The sequence below is a fragment of the Mauremys reevesii genome, linkage group 8, assembly GCF_016161935.1.
Source record: "Mauremys reevesii isolate NIE-2019 linkage group 8, ASM1616193v1, whole genome shotgun sequence".
NCBI lineage: Eukaryota > Metazoa > Chordata > Testudines > Geoemydidae > Mauremys > Mauremys reevesii.
Genome location: NC_052630.1, coordinates 72,657,499 through 72,672,226, shown reverse-complemented (window position 1 = coordinate 72,672,226; position 14,728 = coordinate 72,657,499). Strand labels below are relative to the sequence as shown.

General features: G+C 37.6%; 1 long non-coding RNA gene across 1 annotated transcript in view; it reads right to left on the bottom strand.

Annotated features, from left to right (window-relative positions):
- Positions 1-821: 821 nt before the first annotated feature.
- Positions 822-14,728, bottom strand: part of LOC120370761 — a 71,619-nt gene continuing 57,712 nt past the window's right edge. The window contains exons 3-4 of the long non-coding RNA XR_005583914.1: positions 11,823-11,967; positions 822-1,414 (exon numbers count right to left, since the gene is read on the bottom strand). This is a non-coding gene — a long non-coding RNA (uncharacterized LOC120370761). The remainder of the gene's footprint in view (positions 1,415-11,822; positions 11,968-14,728) is intronic.

Sequence of the window (14,728 nt, the reverse complement as noted above, 5' to 3'; positions counted from 1 at the left end):
AGACAAAATTCTCTATGCTCTGTCACAAATTCCTATGATGAACTGAATTCAGGCATGAATTAAATGCATATGGAAAGCAATGTGAGTTGTGCCCATTTAGGCCAGTGCTGAATTTAATCGGATATCTGTACATTTTGACTTTTCCATTAGAATCTGAGGTAGGGGAAATATGTGTAATAAAATAACATAAATCAGTTGTTTCTCAATTGTGGCTTTCAGCACCGGTGCATTAATCAGGGATCACTGACTATTTGAAAGACTGCAGTGTCATCGCAGAGCTATAGTCCTGTGCAGAGGCTGTTGCTGGCCCTTTAAATAGATTACTTCAGTTTTTGATGCTAAGAATGTGTAGATCTAAAATCAGAATCACTAGGATAAGGGAGAGACAGGGGGAGATTAAGCAGGAGATATTGCTGCCAAAGCTAGCACAGTACAAACGATGGCCGTAAAACCACAGTGACAACACAATCGTTTATGTGATTCCAATTTGAAAGAACATCAATTTAAAATTTGTAATCATATCAATTCATTGTAAGAACTAAAAAATGAAAACTATGAGAGCAGACATAAATATAACTTTTGCCATATTTTAAACTGGTAGCATCACTCTACCCAATTAAGCCCAGCTTATCATATGTAACCAGTTGGATATGTTAAACTTACTTTATTTTAAAAGAAAAGATATTGCCAATATCTAATTATATACATACATGTTTCCAAGGTAAATTGTTCAAGCCATTATCCTGAACATGCCTTTATACAACAGTGTCATCTAGTGGACAATGCTCAAACGAGTTGCTTAACAGGAAGATGGAGGCTGGGGAAAATGCAGTTTTACAATAAAAAAAAGAAATGTGCTTTATTGAATTTCATAAACTAAAACAATTTAAAGTAATAACTTCTAATGTTATACATCATTGTAACATCAGATCTCTTGTCATAGTAGCAGAAAAAGTAAAATAGTTAATAGTGACACCAAAATGACACTTAACAAACTGTGGACTTTGGGAGAAATAAAGTAAAGCTGAAGTCGTGTATAACAGTTATTAAGCCCTCCATCTTTGAACCCTTCTCCTCCCATGTGTATGCACAAGGAACTGGCTAGAATCTGGCCATTTGTATGTTAGTTTTGAAGTCTCTAGGAATGTAAAGAGGCAATCAAGTAATAGTTAGCAGGTTTCCTTATCATAGTCATATAATGTCCTGGTCTTTGCTATGGTATCTCAGGGATTTCATTAGTCTACATTCACATGTATCCCAAAGAGCTGTAGCCACCTCCAGTGTGAGAAACTTCATCACAGGCCAATATAAAATATATCTCAACCTTCGCTTACATTTCTCAATGTAAGATGACTGCAGCTGGTAAGTATTTTCTTCTTATTACTTTATAGTGCCTGAAAGTGTTCGAGGTGCTCTGCAGAACAAATGAAAATACATTGTTAGTGAGCATTTCTTTTCTAAGTGATTCTGAAGCAGTCGGTTTCTCTACTTTAGAAAAACATTCAGCTCCTTGCTGATTTTTAACCCTAAATGGCCAATATGGTTTCAGTTTAGATTCTAGGGCTGCAGGTATGTATATCTACTGGTCAAGATATATAGATATTTATTTAAAATATAAGAACTTTGTTTTCTAGCACCAACTGAATCATCTGGCTGGTGACATTAGTGGTAAATGGCCTGAATAGATTTGAGATCAGGACTTAGCCACAACATGTGGTAAACATCATCATATTGTGATGCCGGTCCAACGATGGACATGACCCTGGGACAAAGTAATAACAAAAGGAAAAGGTCAAATATCTATGAAAGCAGCCAACAGTGAACAGCCTTAATATGTTGATCCCAAGACTTGGTCAATCACAAGACTGGCAAGATTTGAACCCATGAGATTCAAATTCAGCTCAGATGTAAAATTTCTGTGAAATTGCCAAAATGATCAGCTATTCCTAGCCCTAAACAACCTTTTGTTAACTCTTAGCCCTCATCATCTTCTTAATACATGGGTATCATGATGATCGGTGCCTTAGAAAGACCTAAAATAGATTGGATTGAATTTGATAGATCTTTTCAAATACCTTCCACAGGAACTTCACAAAACACAATCACATGCCTTTTCAGCATGCAGTGTAGCTATACCTAATGTTTTCTTATTAAAAGCACTATCTAGTATGACCCTTAGTCTACGATATTTCAAGAGAAAGTGAAAATTCTTGTAGACACCATTAGAAATATTTAATCAGACCCCATTGGTTTCTATTAGTCTCTTATCATTTTCCGCTGGAGGAACAGTAGCCTTAGGAAACCAATAGGCCAGTTATTGCGTCCTGAAATGCAGGCCCTCAGTTATTATGGTTTATCTAGTACCCAATAATTTGCTATGCACTTTACAGAGCAAAGATACAAGGCCTCTGCCCAGAAGAGTTTGCAATCTAATTTTGGGTGTGAAATAACAGGTGAAAGTAACAAGCAATAGAAGGAGTTTGTGTTAAAGAAGAATAAAGGTTACAATTATTATAAGATTATATGGTCACTCTATTTTAGGATGTGCACATCTTGATAAGATTTGTTTTTTTAATATTATACACTAAATCTTGTTGGTCACATGGAAATCATCAGATCCCTCATCCAATCAGGAAGCAGAAACAGCACTGAAGAGACCAGTTGAACAGCATAAAGAGGATTATGAATAACAAATATTCTAAGCATTAGCCACAGCAGGTAGTTCACTAGGAAATTATAGTGAATTATGCCAGCAAATTGAAGCCTGTCTCCCTTCGTTGTATATGGCCCATATTCATTGACCATCAGAGCACATTGCAAAGCTTATCTCCCAAGCTATTGAGAAGGAAAAGCATAAATTGAGGGTTGAGATTTATGCATCAAGGACTGATCTCTGATTAGAGAGAGGCTTTTTTCATCCCTTTCTTGAATTTGTGAAGGCTGCTGTATTTTACCAGGCTTTGGAGAACCCAGCATTTCCAGGAAGGGCCTCACTGAGTCAGCAACTTTCTGTAGTGGCCAGTAAAGAAACAAAGTGGATTTATTTATAGAGCAGCACTGCAAGAGTTAGTCCTATGCTGGAAATGATCCACAATCCCTACGTGAAAGAATGCACATGAACAGTCTAGTGGGCAAAACAGCCTTACACTAACTATCTGGCTATGGTCTTCCGAAAAAGGGGAAGTACTTGTGCTCAGTGTGAACGCTCAGTGATTAATTGCTCATGTGAAAACAGGACCTTTGCTTACTTCCCCAGGTGTTTATCAGGTTGCCAACCCAGCTTCCTTTCCAGATTCTTCCACTGTGTTGCTCTGTGACTTTGGGCTGAATTGATGCTATTTCCCCTCTCCTGGTTTTATGGAGACTGCTACATGTACAGTATTCCTCTTTTTTTTTTCTTCTATTAGTTTGGTTGTAGTTTTGCTGGACCTAGATCCCTGGTGTTGTGTATGCTGTATATAAATCTGAGTACCTAAATAAAGAATGAACTTTTGAATAATTTCAAAAAATGAATAAATCCATAGAAATTGTAGGCTGTTCCTGGACAGTTTGGAAACAGAAAAAAGTAAAGTCCTGAAGTACATTTTTTTCAATATTAATCATTTACTTGGCTCTAATCATGTTGTTGGCAAACTGAATCCTGCAGTTCCATTTGTGAGGGGGTGGCAGTGAACTGTGCCCTGCAGTCTTAAACCTCCATCAACACATCCCACTCCCCCCTCTCCCCCAGCAGAAACATCTACCTACACTTCATGACCACTCACCAGTAAACTACAGAGCTCCCACTGATCTCTTTAAGGGAGTATAATAGGCCTTTCCCCTTGCTAATAATGCCTGAATGTAGTGGCAGCCTTCTGGTGTCTTTGTTAACTGTCCTAGGGATGGAGCCTCATAGTGTAAAATGATGGCTTTAATGAATATCTACACCATGCAAATGTCCTCCCACAAAGTCTACAGCTCAAATTCAGTGGGTTCAAGGTTTGTTGTGAATATTTCATACAGCTTTTTATGTGCACTACCACCCAGTACTGCATGTCAGATGTACTCAGATGTTTATCAGCTTGTAATTATCTTATCTTTTAATAACTGGCCTGGCTAATTAAGATTTTCTTTTAGATCAAATTTGACAGGTCTATAGTTTTCTGACCATAGGAGGCAACATTTTACTGGATAGGGCACCAGACTGGAAGTAAAAGAACCTGGTTTCCATTCCAGATTCTTCCACTGTGCTGCTCTTTGACTTTGGGCAAGTCACATAACTGATCGGTGCCTCAGTTTCCCCATCTTTAAAATGTGAATAATAATGCTTCCCTACCAGTGTCAAGCATCTAGAGGTCCTTGGATGAAAAGTGCTCTGTAAGTGCATGATTTTGGTGGTGGTTGTTAATAATTTTGAAGAAGATTGTGATTTCTCTTCCCCACAATGCATGTGTGTGATTTTTCAGCAGATGACCAATGTGCCTGTCCTTAAGCCCTACACACTAAAATTCTCCATCATTCACCCCATCTGATTCACAATACTACATAAACCTTAGCTCTACCCTTTCCATTTTTCTCTGTTGGACATATAAAGTCCACATTTTATATTGTGTATTAAAGATTTAGCAAGGAATATCTCAGATCTCTTTAAATTTTCTGATATGATGGTAGACTAGAAAGATAACTATAACTAGAAATGGAATGACTGTATAACTTAGTGTTATGAAATATGGTGACTGTATGGTGGATTATACGGTATATGTAAATAAATATAACGCTGGCAAATTTGTATTTTAACTACAATGTATTGCCCCTCATATATGTAGTTTTATTGAAGTAATTAATATTGATGTCCATGTTAGCATTACAGTATAGTATATTGGAAATGAATCCCTTTATTAGGAAATGGATTTTATCATCTGAGCTGTTTATTATTTTGACTATAGCTATTTTTAAAAAAAATGGGAGAAACACTCCAGAATATGACAACAAGCTGAAAAATAAAAATGTGCACAAAGGCAACAAAGAACAGGCGTACACAAGAACCTGTTTGCACATGCAGCATTTCATAAAAATCAGATTTAATGTAAAGTGTGACTTGCTTCTTCCTCTTTTGGATTGTGTATTTCTTCATAACCATCACTTCACAATGTAATGTCAGAATGAAACACAAAAGGGAAATTTTTCCAACAATTGGAATTGCCATGGTAACACCCAGATAAAATTTGGTCCTGTATAGATAGTCACATTAGCACTTGTTTTTCAGCTGGGTGCAGTACTGCATGTGAAAAGCACTTCAGTCTATCCAGTTAAATATAGAAGGCATCATTCAGATTATTTCACAAACATCTAGAATTTCAACATCTCCACAAAAGGATTTAACCTTTAAAACCATGGTATTTTCCAGACTGCCATGAATCATCAGGAGGAGCGAGGTATAGGTATCAATATTAATGCAGTTGTTTGTGTCACTAGTATGGACAAAGTGAATAGCAGTCTACAATCCCTTTCTCAGTTGCTCATACATTTCTCAAGCAAATTCCTTTAGACTGAGTTGTCCATACTTTGTTTCAAGTACAAAGGGTTTTATTTTGGGGGAAGTTAGAATGAAATTAATTGATACATTTGAGTTACTGAAGAGTGAAAACAATATACTTTTCCTATGTGTTCTGGTCAGAATTTTTTCTTTCAAATAACTCAAAAGAGTGGTTGAAGTGAGTAGATTCAAACCTTGCCCATTTCATGAATTTCACTGAGAATTATTAATCCAGCCAAGTTTTAGGAAAACTAATTAGGTTCTTTTGAAGTATGAATGTTCTACATATGTATATTAGAACTATTAGACTGCAAGAGTATTTAGAGCCTGATCTTGTAGTTCTTACTCAGGCAAAATTCCCTGTAAACTGGTGAAATGACTTAGCAGAAACAAAATGCAAGTAAAGTGCCCTTTTTGAATATATGATTATTCCTACTTGATACCCGAATCTCATCTAGTCAGGGAATGAAAACATGGCATATGATGTGTGTTTAAGCAAAGCAGTATACATTTCAAAATTCAAATACTCTGGTGAACTGTTCTCAAACTAGCTACAAACCAAGACCTAGTTACAAAAAGAGTCAGCAAATACCTTTGATATAATCATGATTATTTCTGAATCAACTCAACAACAAATAAACGAATGTAAAATTATACATTATGAATTATTTGTTCAGTTCTGTAAGTAGTATAGACGAGGCTGAATTATTGTTCTAGGAAAAACTATAAACTGGGAATGTCTTGATTTTTGAGTATTTGAAAATTGCAATGAAATCTAGCAACAAGACAAATTTGAAGGCAGGAACTTGATCTGTATGTGGATGTATCACATTTTCAAGAAAAAGGAGAAACATAATGGGAATACTTGGCAGACGGAGTGAGATGCATCAAGTATCAGCCAGCTGCCAAAGGTCCATTTTAAAGCTGCAAATGTTTGTCTGACAGAATGTAAAGGGCCAGCTATCACAAAAACATGGGGAGAAGAATTCCCGTAGATGGTCTATTGTACATTAGGAAGTTTCACTGGTGATGGGGAAGTGTTAAAGAAAGGTGCTTATTGGGAAGGGCCTGAATTCCCACCTTTTTGAGGGCATAGAATCTGCTTGAAAGATATCCCAGGATCCCAGTGTTTAAAATAGCTACGCCTTTTTGTTGACGTTACAGGCAAAACTCCCATTGACTTCAGTGGGGCCAGGATTTCAACCTAAGTTTCTAAAACAAAAACTGAAATGCAAATTTGACATTAAATGCTTCCTGTGTTTAAAGGTATCTGACAATCTATACCCCCAAAAAAGTATCCCTGCAATCCCCACCCTATAAAAAAAATCAGATTCTGCTAATTATATGTCCTCAACTCCTGTTGAAGTTAATTTGATTGAGGGCTCTGAGGACTTAGCAGAAGCCGTTTAGCATGTTACAGATCAGGCCCTGAGTAGCCAAGATATATGTTTGATTAGGATATGCTACCTACATTTGGTTAATTCTGTCAGTGTTAATGCAGTGGTACATACTGGAATAGAGATGGGGAATTTCTGCCCAGATTTCTTTATTGCAATTACTTTATCTGTGTCCTTTATCATATTGATTTTAATTATATAATGAAATTCCTTTGGCTTTATTATAAAAGTCAATTTTTGTGAAAGACCTTTCTTTTCTTATTTAATTACTGTTTAATGGATACATTTTTCCAAAAAAGATGAATGGAGTCTTAGAGCACGGTATCTTGCCCCTCTCCAGCCCCTGCTATATTTTATCAAGAAAAAAAGCTGTCCTTGAAGACCCAGATTGGTTTTGGAATGTATTTTCCCTGCTGTCCAGACAGCAGATTTCATGATAACACATGTTGTCTCTGCCAGGAATTACCATCCTACGTGATACGAGACAACATATTGTGTTGAATTGTGGAAGCTTAGTGCTGAGAGATAGTGGCCCAAAATAGATAGATAAATGGGAATTGTGGTGGGTGGGGGAGAGACAAGGTATAGGCCATACCACTGTGTCTCTTTTTTGCCCCTTTTCTTTGCTGTACTGCGATTTTTTCTGTATTGTAGCAGCATCCCCTTGAAGGGAATAGCAATTTAGGATCCTGTGTCTTCAGGAACTATTTCTGCATGGTGCAGTTGTGATTTTATTATGCAGTTGTTGTGTTTTAATAGTCATTTGAAATTATTCTTAAAATATTTCCTTGCACATTACAACGATTCTTGTACCAGTAACTAAAGATGTGGTCTCCGGGAAGTGTCATTTACTTCAGGGGAGCACAGCTGCAACAGAGCAAAATGCCTGGGGCAGCAACAGCCATAGGGAACCAGCATCTCCTGTCTATTTGAAGAAGGGAAAAAATCATTCTTTTAAAGTGTGTACCTCACACAGCTACAGCCAGTTAAAACTGGGTCTGTGTCCCTCTTGTTTTATTTTTAAATTGTCTAGGGTTTTTTCCTAGTCTGTGTTATATTTTTTTATTTATTTATGCTCCCAAGTACTTGTTTCACAAGCAAAATAAGTCATGTGACAGGCTCCATTTTTAGAATGATTAGCTATTTGATGATGTCTCCCTAGGTAACTGAGTGAAAAAGCGACAAGAAAAGAGACAGAACATATCTGGGGGTAAAGAACCTCGGTGGGTGTTGATGAAAGAATGTGGAAAAACAGCAAGAACTGTGGATAATGGAAGATTGCTAGTGCAGGTAGTGGGCTTATCTATATGACAAATTCATGAAGAGTGACTAGGAAAACAATGTTGATTTAACGCTGGCAATTTGAAACACAGACTGCACAGCTGTTTCAGGCAGAAATACTAAGATAAATTCAGAAGCAACCTCTGCTCTGACAGATTAATAAAATACCAGAAATTCTTTGAGCTTCTTAGAGGAAGTGGTCACTAAAGAACCCTTAGAATATGAGATGCTATACATAAGAATAAAGGAAAAACTCAGAGCTGCCTTTTACCGAGTAAATTATTTTTAAAAATAGCTTGTTTTTTTTAGCAGACAAGACAAAGTAAATATTAGAAGAAACAGTAAAGAGTCAAATATCTCCTGTTGACACAAAACAAAAAGCATTAGAAAATCTGCCAGTGGTAGAAAATATGCGATACTTTCAAAATGGCCAAATTAAAAAAGAATGAGCTAAAATAATTAAAATACAAGTTGGTCTAAAATGCTGAAATTTAGAATTCATAAACTCATTAGGGTTTACAGGGATGTTAGCTAGTTACATGGAAAATACAGATTTTTCACACTGGAAGACTTGCAGAAGTTAGACAGGTAGGGAACACTTGAAATCAGCCAGACTGATTGGGTGTCACCACGTTGGTCATTGATTTAAATGTCCTCTCTTTAATGTATGACTGAATAAGGAGATCCAAGGTCTCTGGAATAAGGAAGTCCATAGATCAAACCCTGGCTCGTGAGCCACATGAGGCTCTTTTACAGTTAAAGTGCAGCTCTCAGAGACTCCTATACCCCCAACCCATTCTCCACCTACCAGACTTGGGGGAGGAGGGAAGAGCTCAGGACCTCTGCCTTGCAGCAGGGTGGAGGAGTAGGAGCTTCTTCCTAGTGGGGAGGGGGGTCTTGGAGGCTTCAGCCCCATTGGGCACCCCTGTGGGGGCTTGGGGTTTCAGCAGGAGCAGGGCTGAAGCCCCAAGCCTCGGCAGGCACCTCCCATGGGGCTGAAGCCCCGAGCTCCAGCAGGTGTGCCCCAGCTCTTGAGCTTCTAAAGACTGTTGTATGCAACTGGAAGGGTCAGTAAGTTTGGCCACCCTTGCTGTATCCTAACAGTGTTTTATCTACATTTGCCAGCTGTGTATCATGCAGTCCCTGTGGTCACTGGTAATAAAACAATGGGTCTACCCTGCCATTAACAGATATTTTTGCACATTTGACAAATCAGAAAAATTCTGCATCATAGCTGGGTTTCTGAGAAGGAGTCCATTTACCAGACATTGCTCCAACTCCAGACAGTCCAGTATTCTCAGAAGGGCCTCAATGAGTCAGCATCTTTCCACTGAGCTGCCCCAGAACCCAGTGAAAAATAATGAGGATTAATTTATAGATCAGCCATGCAGGAGTTAACTCTTTGCTGAAAGTCCCTCCCTGTGCACTCCCTAAATGGAAGAATGATCAAAGTGATAGACAAGAAATAGTAGAATTGACTGCAGGGATTTGATTCCCCTCCCCCCCAAAAAAGGGGGAAACATTCTTAGTCAATGTGAAGTCCCGGTGATTAATTATTCATGCCAAGGCAGGTCTTGTTTACTTTCCCAGGGGTTATAGCAATGTCAAGTGAAAACATGTCAGCCTGCCAAGAGATGCCAATGATGTGGAATAATTCTTTTGAAGATGATACATTCACCCCCTCAGTTGATAACGCTGATGAAACCACTCCTTTGAGGAGTACAATTGAAACTCTTACTACATTTCTTTACAGGCAGCCATAAAAACTGCATGTTTAATTTCAGGAAAACTGAAAAATTAAACCAGCTTTTATGAACAAATTCTAAATCATTTTTTATTTTTAATTTATTAAAATTATGTTATATATTATATAAACTTGTCACCAATTGCAAAGATTAGGAGATTATTCTAGAGTCCATTTATGAGCACTGTTTCAACAGTATAGAAGGAGCAGAGATTTTAACTTTTCTAGCTCTGGGGCTTACATCAGGAATATAAGAACTGCCATACTGGGACAGCCCAGAGGTCTGTCTAGTCCAGTATCCCTCTTTGTTCGTTTACTTAGAGGTAGTGGATCAGATTAAGAATCTCACTGTCACATTAAGCCTTTTCAAGACAAGCTCCCACATGCTGAATATCGTATGAAAGTCTCTTTTCCAGTTGTACAATTTGCTCTTATCTTCTGACAACGTCAGAAAGTCACTTTATGACCACAAAGCTTGGTTATTATAATTCTGTCTTCACATTGCTCTCAGTTCCTCATTTTCAGCTTGTTCAGGATGCAACCACACATTTTCTTACTCGGATTTGATCAACTGTGAGTATAAAGTGCACACATTCCATCCTTTACATTGGTTGCCTATAAAGTGACAGATTGATTGTAAGCTGGCATAGTTGGTTTTAAGAGTGCAGGCCCTGCCTATATTTCAGACCTATTCCTTCAGCATCTTTGTTGAAGTCACAAATATATTATCTGCTTTTGTACTATAAAATTAATAAAGAGAAAATATTTTCTATTAGCTACAAAGCATGTATCTTTTTCAATATGCTAAATAATAGTCATTTTTCTCCCAAAGCATTTTGGTTCATGGCTGACATGTTTGCTTTCCTTGTCTGTTGTTTTGCATTCAACCCCAGTAAGTAGAACAATGTTTGATATTATCAAACTTGAGGGTTTAAGGGACAGCCATTGCAGTGGTACACTCCTGGGAAAACCAAAGGCCAAGTTTGTTGCTGCCCCATTCTCCAAAGTATCTGACCACCTCACAATTTATAATGTATTTATCCTCACATGGTCCCTGTGAAGTAGGGTACAGTTTACAGATGGGAAACTGAGGCAGGGTGATTTGCCCACAATTATACCAGATGTTCATGCTAAGTGGGAGTTGAATTTGGGTCTCCCAAAGCGCAAACTAGCATTCTAACCACTGGACAATCTTTGCTGGCTGCTAGACAGGCTCCTTGGGACATAGACAACTGGACTCAAATTAAGGCAGTGCTGAGGCTGTTCTAACATGTACCACAGGCTGAAGTGACTTCCGGCCAACTGCAAGATAGGGGAGGGTACAAAGGTGGTATTATAGCTACCTTTGCCCCATCTCCTTGGGCCCTGCATCCAGCAGAGTTGGCCTACCACCAAAAATCAGGCCCCCTAAACATAAGAAACTTTAGGAAATATAAATCAGACTGTCTTTTTAGGCAAACCAGAAGTTGTTCTCAAAGATGTTGCATTTGAAAATGAACACTTTACACCAACTGCTCTCTGTTCATTGTTGTGTTTAATAAATGGCTGTTTTCCTCAGGTATTGTATACAGAACATTGATCTAACATTCTAGCCTATTTCTCCAGTTTCATATAAAACTTAAAAAAAAGTGAATAATTCTCCAGTATAGATTGTTGAATCCACTTAAAGAGGATTCCTGCCCAACTTAAAGTCAACTACTGTAGCAAAGATGACCACATGCTGAAGAAAATGCAACATGGTAGATAGTCATTTGCTGTCTGAAGTGATATGACATGGAAGAAATGTACTGCTAGGTTTCAGAAGATCAGTAAAGCAGAAAAGTGTGTGGCTCTTCTTTACAGATAAGGAAGGCTGAATTATAAGTTAAAAATGGAAGGAACTGACCTGTCTGTTTCCCAACCATTTCACAGTGTGGAACACCATACACTGTAACATAGGTTCTGCTTTTTTGGACCATTCAGGTTCCCTTAGATCCCCTTCCACATTCACAATGGTGTAACATCCCTGTGTCCACTACAGCAATTTCTTACTAGAAAAAGTAATAAAGGGAAAGAAAGTATTTATGTATTTTTATCTGTCTGTAATACAGTAAGTGTTTTGTACTTTTGGGAAAAATACTTTTTACATTACCCACCTTTGCTTTTCATTTCATTCCCCTCCCAGCTGCAAACAAGGAGAGACAGTACTTTGGGACTGTCCACCACAAGGAAGTGCTTCATAGACCAAGATTGGTCTATGGACTTCTCATTAGGAGTCAATTCTCCAGCAATTACATTGTGTGAAAGGCCTCATAGGTGCTTCTCTACTACATCATCCCCCAGAGACATGGATGGCATCCTCACAGGGGTAGAGCCTACAAAAATCTCATAGGGTGGGGATTCAAGAAAAAAACTGGGCCTAGCTACATGGGCTCCCAGTCAGCTGGATCTCTGTGGTCTTTCCAGTTTCCACTTACCCCTGGCAGCAGAATTGCTGGTACTTGTTCTGGGGGTGGGTTCGAGTGCTTTCACCTTTAAAATAAATTAGACCCAGCTCTTGGAATACACCCTTTCCAATCTGGCCTAGAGCTCTTACAGCTGCAGACTCATAGGCCTGTCAAAACCTGCACTGAGGCCTGGGTTCTGTCTCAGCATAAAGCCCTTAAATATAATAAGTTTTGGCAACTTTTCTTTCCTGGGATTTGGTAATACTTGTTCTTGATGTTAGACTGAAAACATTCCAAATTTTTAAAAGCTGATGCATTGAAGTGTAATATTAAGAATAAAAATTTGTTAATACAAGACTTTTAGGGGGAATTTTGCCTACAGATTGCAGGATCAGACCCTTAGATATACAATGTTGTTAATTTCTCAACATATTGATTACTCACTGTACTTACTATGCAGTTTGAATCTTGTATATGTTACATTGTTTCTTAGTGCAGGTTTTGAGAATGGACTTAAAATCACCAAACTCGCTTAACTTTAGTAAGTGGAACAAAAAATGTTCCATTTTTAATCTACTCAGATAAAATATTTTGTATTTAAAAATACCTGCGCCTGATGACTTGTGTCTGTTTAGACAATCTCGGGAGAATTCTTACCAAAATGTCAGCTGGTTTACTAACGTACTGATCTCTTGCAGTTCAGAAATGAAATAGAGAGTAATGCCATAAGACCACACTGTATCTTGCTATTACATGGCTACATAGCAAATAGAATCAAATAAGAATTATTTGTGTCTACATAATCCATATTACTATGGTCACTGAAATCTGATGAGTCAATATTAATAGTCAGAGTAGAACTGTGGTCCAAATAAATTGCATTCAGCATGATCCACAAGAAACAGGGAACAGTTTGGTTCTGCATTAGACACAAATACATTTCATTTGTTCAAATAATCTGGAAAGCATTAGTGGCTGGAATGCACTCCATTGCCAGCGGAGAGGAGAAAAATGCAGTCAGGAGCAACTGCCATTTTTATAGTATGAAGCTGTTTTGCTGGGTTAGAACAGGAAAAGAGCTGGAAAACTAGCTGCCCACAAACACTTTCTGTTTTACACATATATTGATCCACAGAGAGGAGAACTAGAAGCAGTTGGAAACTTCATGATACTTTTGCCCAAGTAAGGAACGTAAGATCAAGCCTAAAGCTAATAAGTTTCCCATTAGCATGTCAACATGGCAGCATTTCTTTAAATTGTATTGGTATTAATTTGTACAATTTTAGCAAATCTCATAATAAAACAGCAGAATTCAATCACATTTTAGAAATTTGATTTAACACAGTGAATTTACTAAAAGAAAAGGCCTTTCTGCAAAATGTGGACCATGTGAAATCCAGAAATATTTTTAGACAAAACTATGATTTAAAAAATACCTTAAATGTTTTAGTTTAGTTTAGATCATATAACAATCTGTTTTGCTGAAGTCGTATTTTTACAGTGTAAGAGTTCGTAATTTTCTCATGTAATATACTACACGAGAAACATTTTTAATACTTTATACATTAATTAAGGTACTATATACTGAAACATTGCAAACACCGCTGATTTGCCTTTACAGCTAGCGTTACGTGTGGCATGTTGTGTATTTTGTAATATTTATAAGCAGCTCCTTTAGATCACTTCTGAACCTTAGCACTTTTCACTTCATGTGAACATTGTTCCATAGCTTCCAGTGTTTCCAAGATGCACAACTTGTCTGGAAGGACTGGATATTGTCTCAGCATAAACTTACATGAGACATTCCTAGAAGATGTGAAAATGAGAGTTATTTGTTGCAAATGGCCTCAGAGGAGTCCATGAGGTATATTCAGAATTTCTCTCTCAAGAAATTTTACTTCTGTCAGACTAGGTGGATTTTGTTCTAACTGTGGGAGACTGCAATTGTTTACTTAACCTGGGTATTGATTATAGCTCAATTGCTGGCTCACTTCCTTCAACTGCAATTTTCATTTTGGCAGTTTCATTTATACTACACTGAAATTCCATTCATCAGTTGAAGAGTTCACATTCTAGTCTCTAATTCACAACATATTATCTAGAACTGACTTTAAAAAAATCTGGTCTTATAGAACAAAAGGTTACATTTTTAGCAAGTGTGACCTCTAATTACTTTCATTTACAATTAATACTGTATATATTTGGGTGGGAAGAGGAAATTTTACTGAGACGGGGGCTAAAAATGAGAGATTTCAGGGCAGTGTGGTCTTGTGAGATATGCTCTTTACATATTTTATAGAAGATAAAGCATCCATTATTTGATACCAATATCTCCACTCATATTTTCCACTATTATCAGGGATGC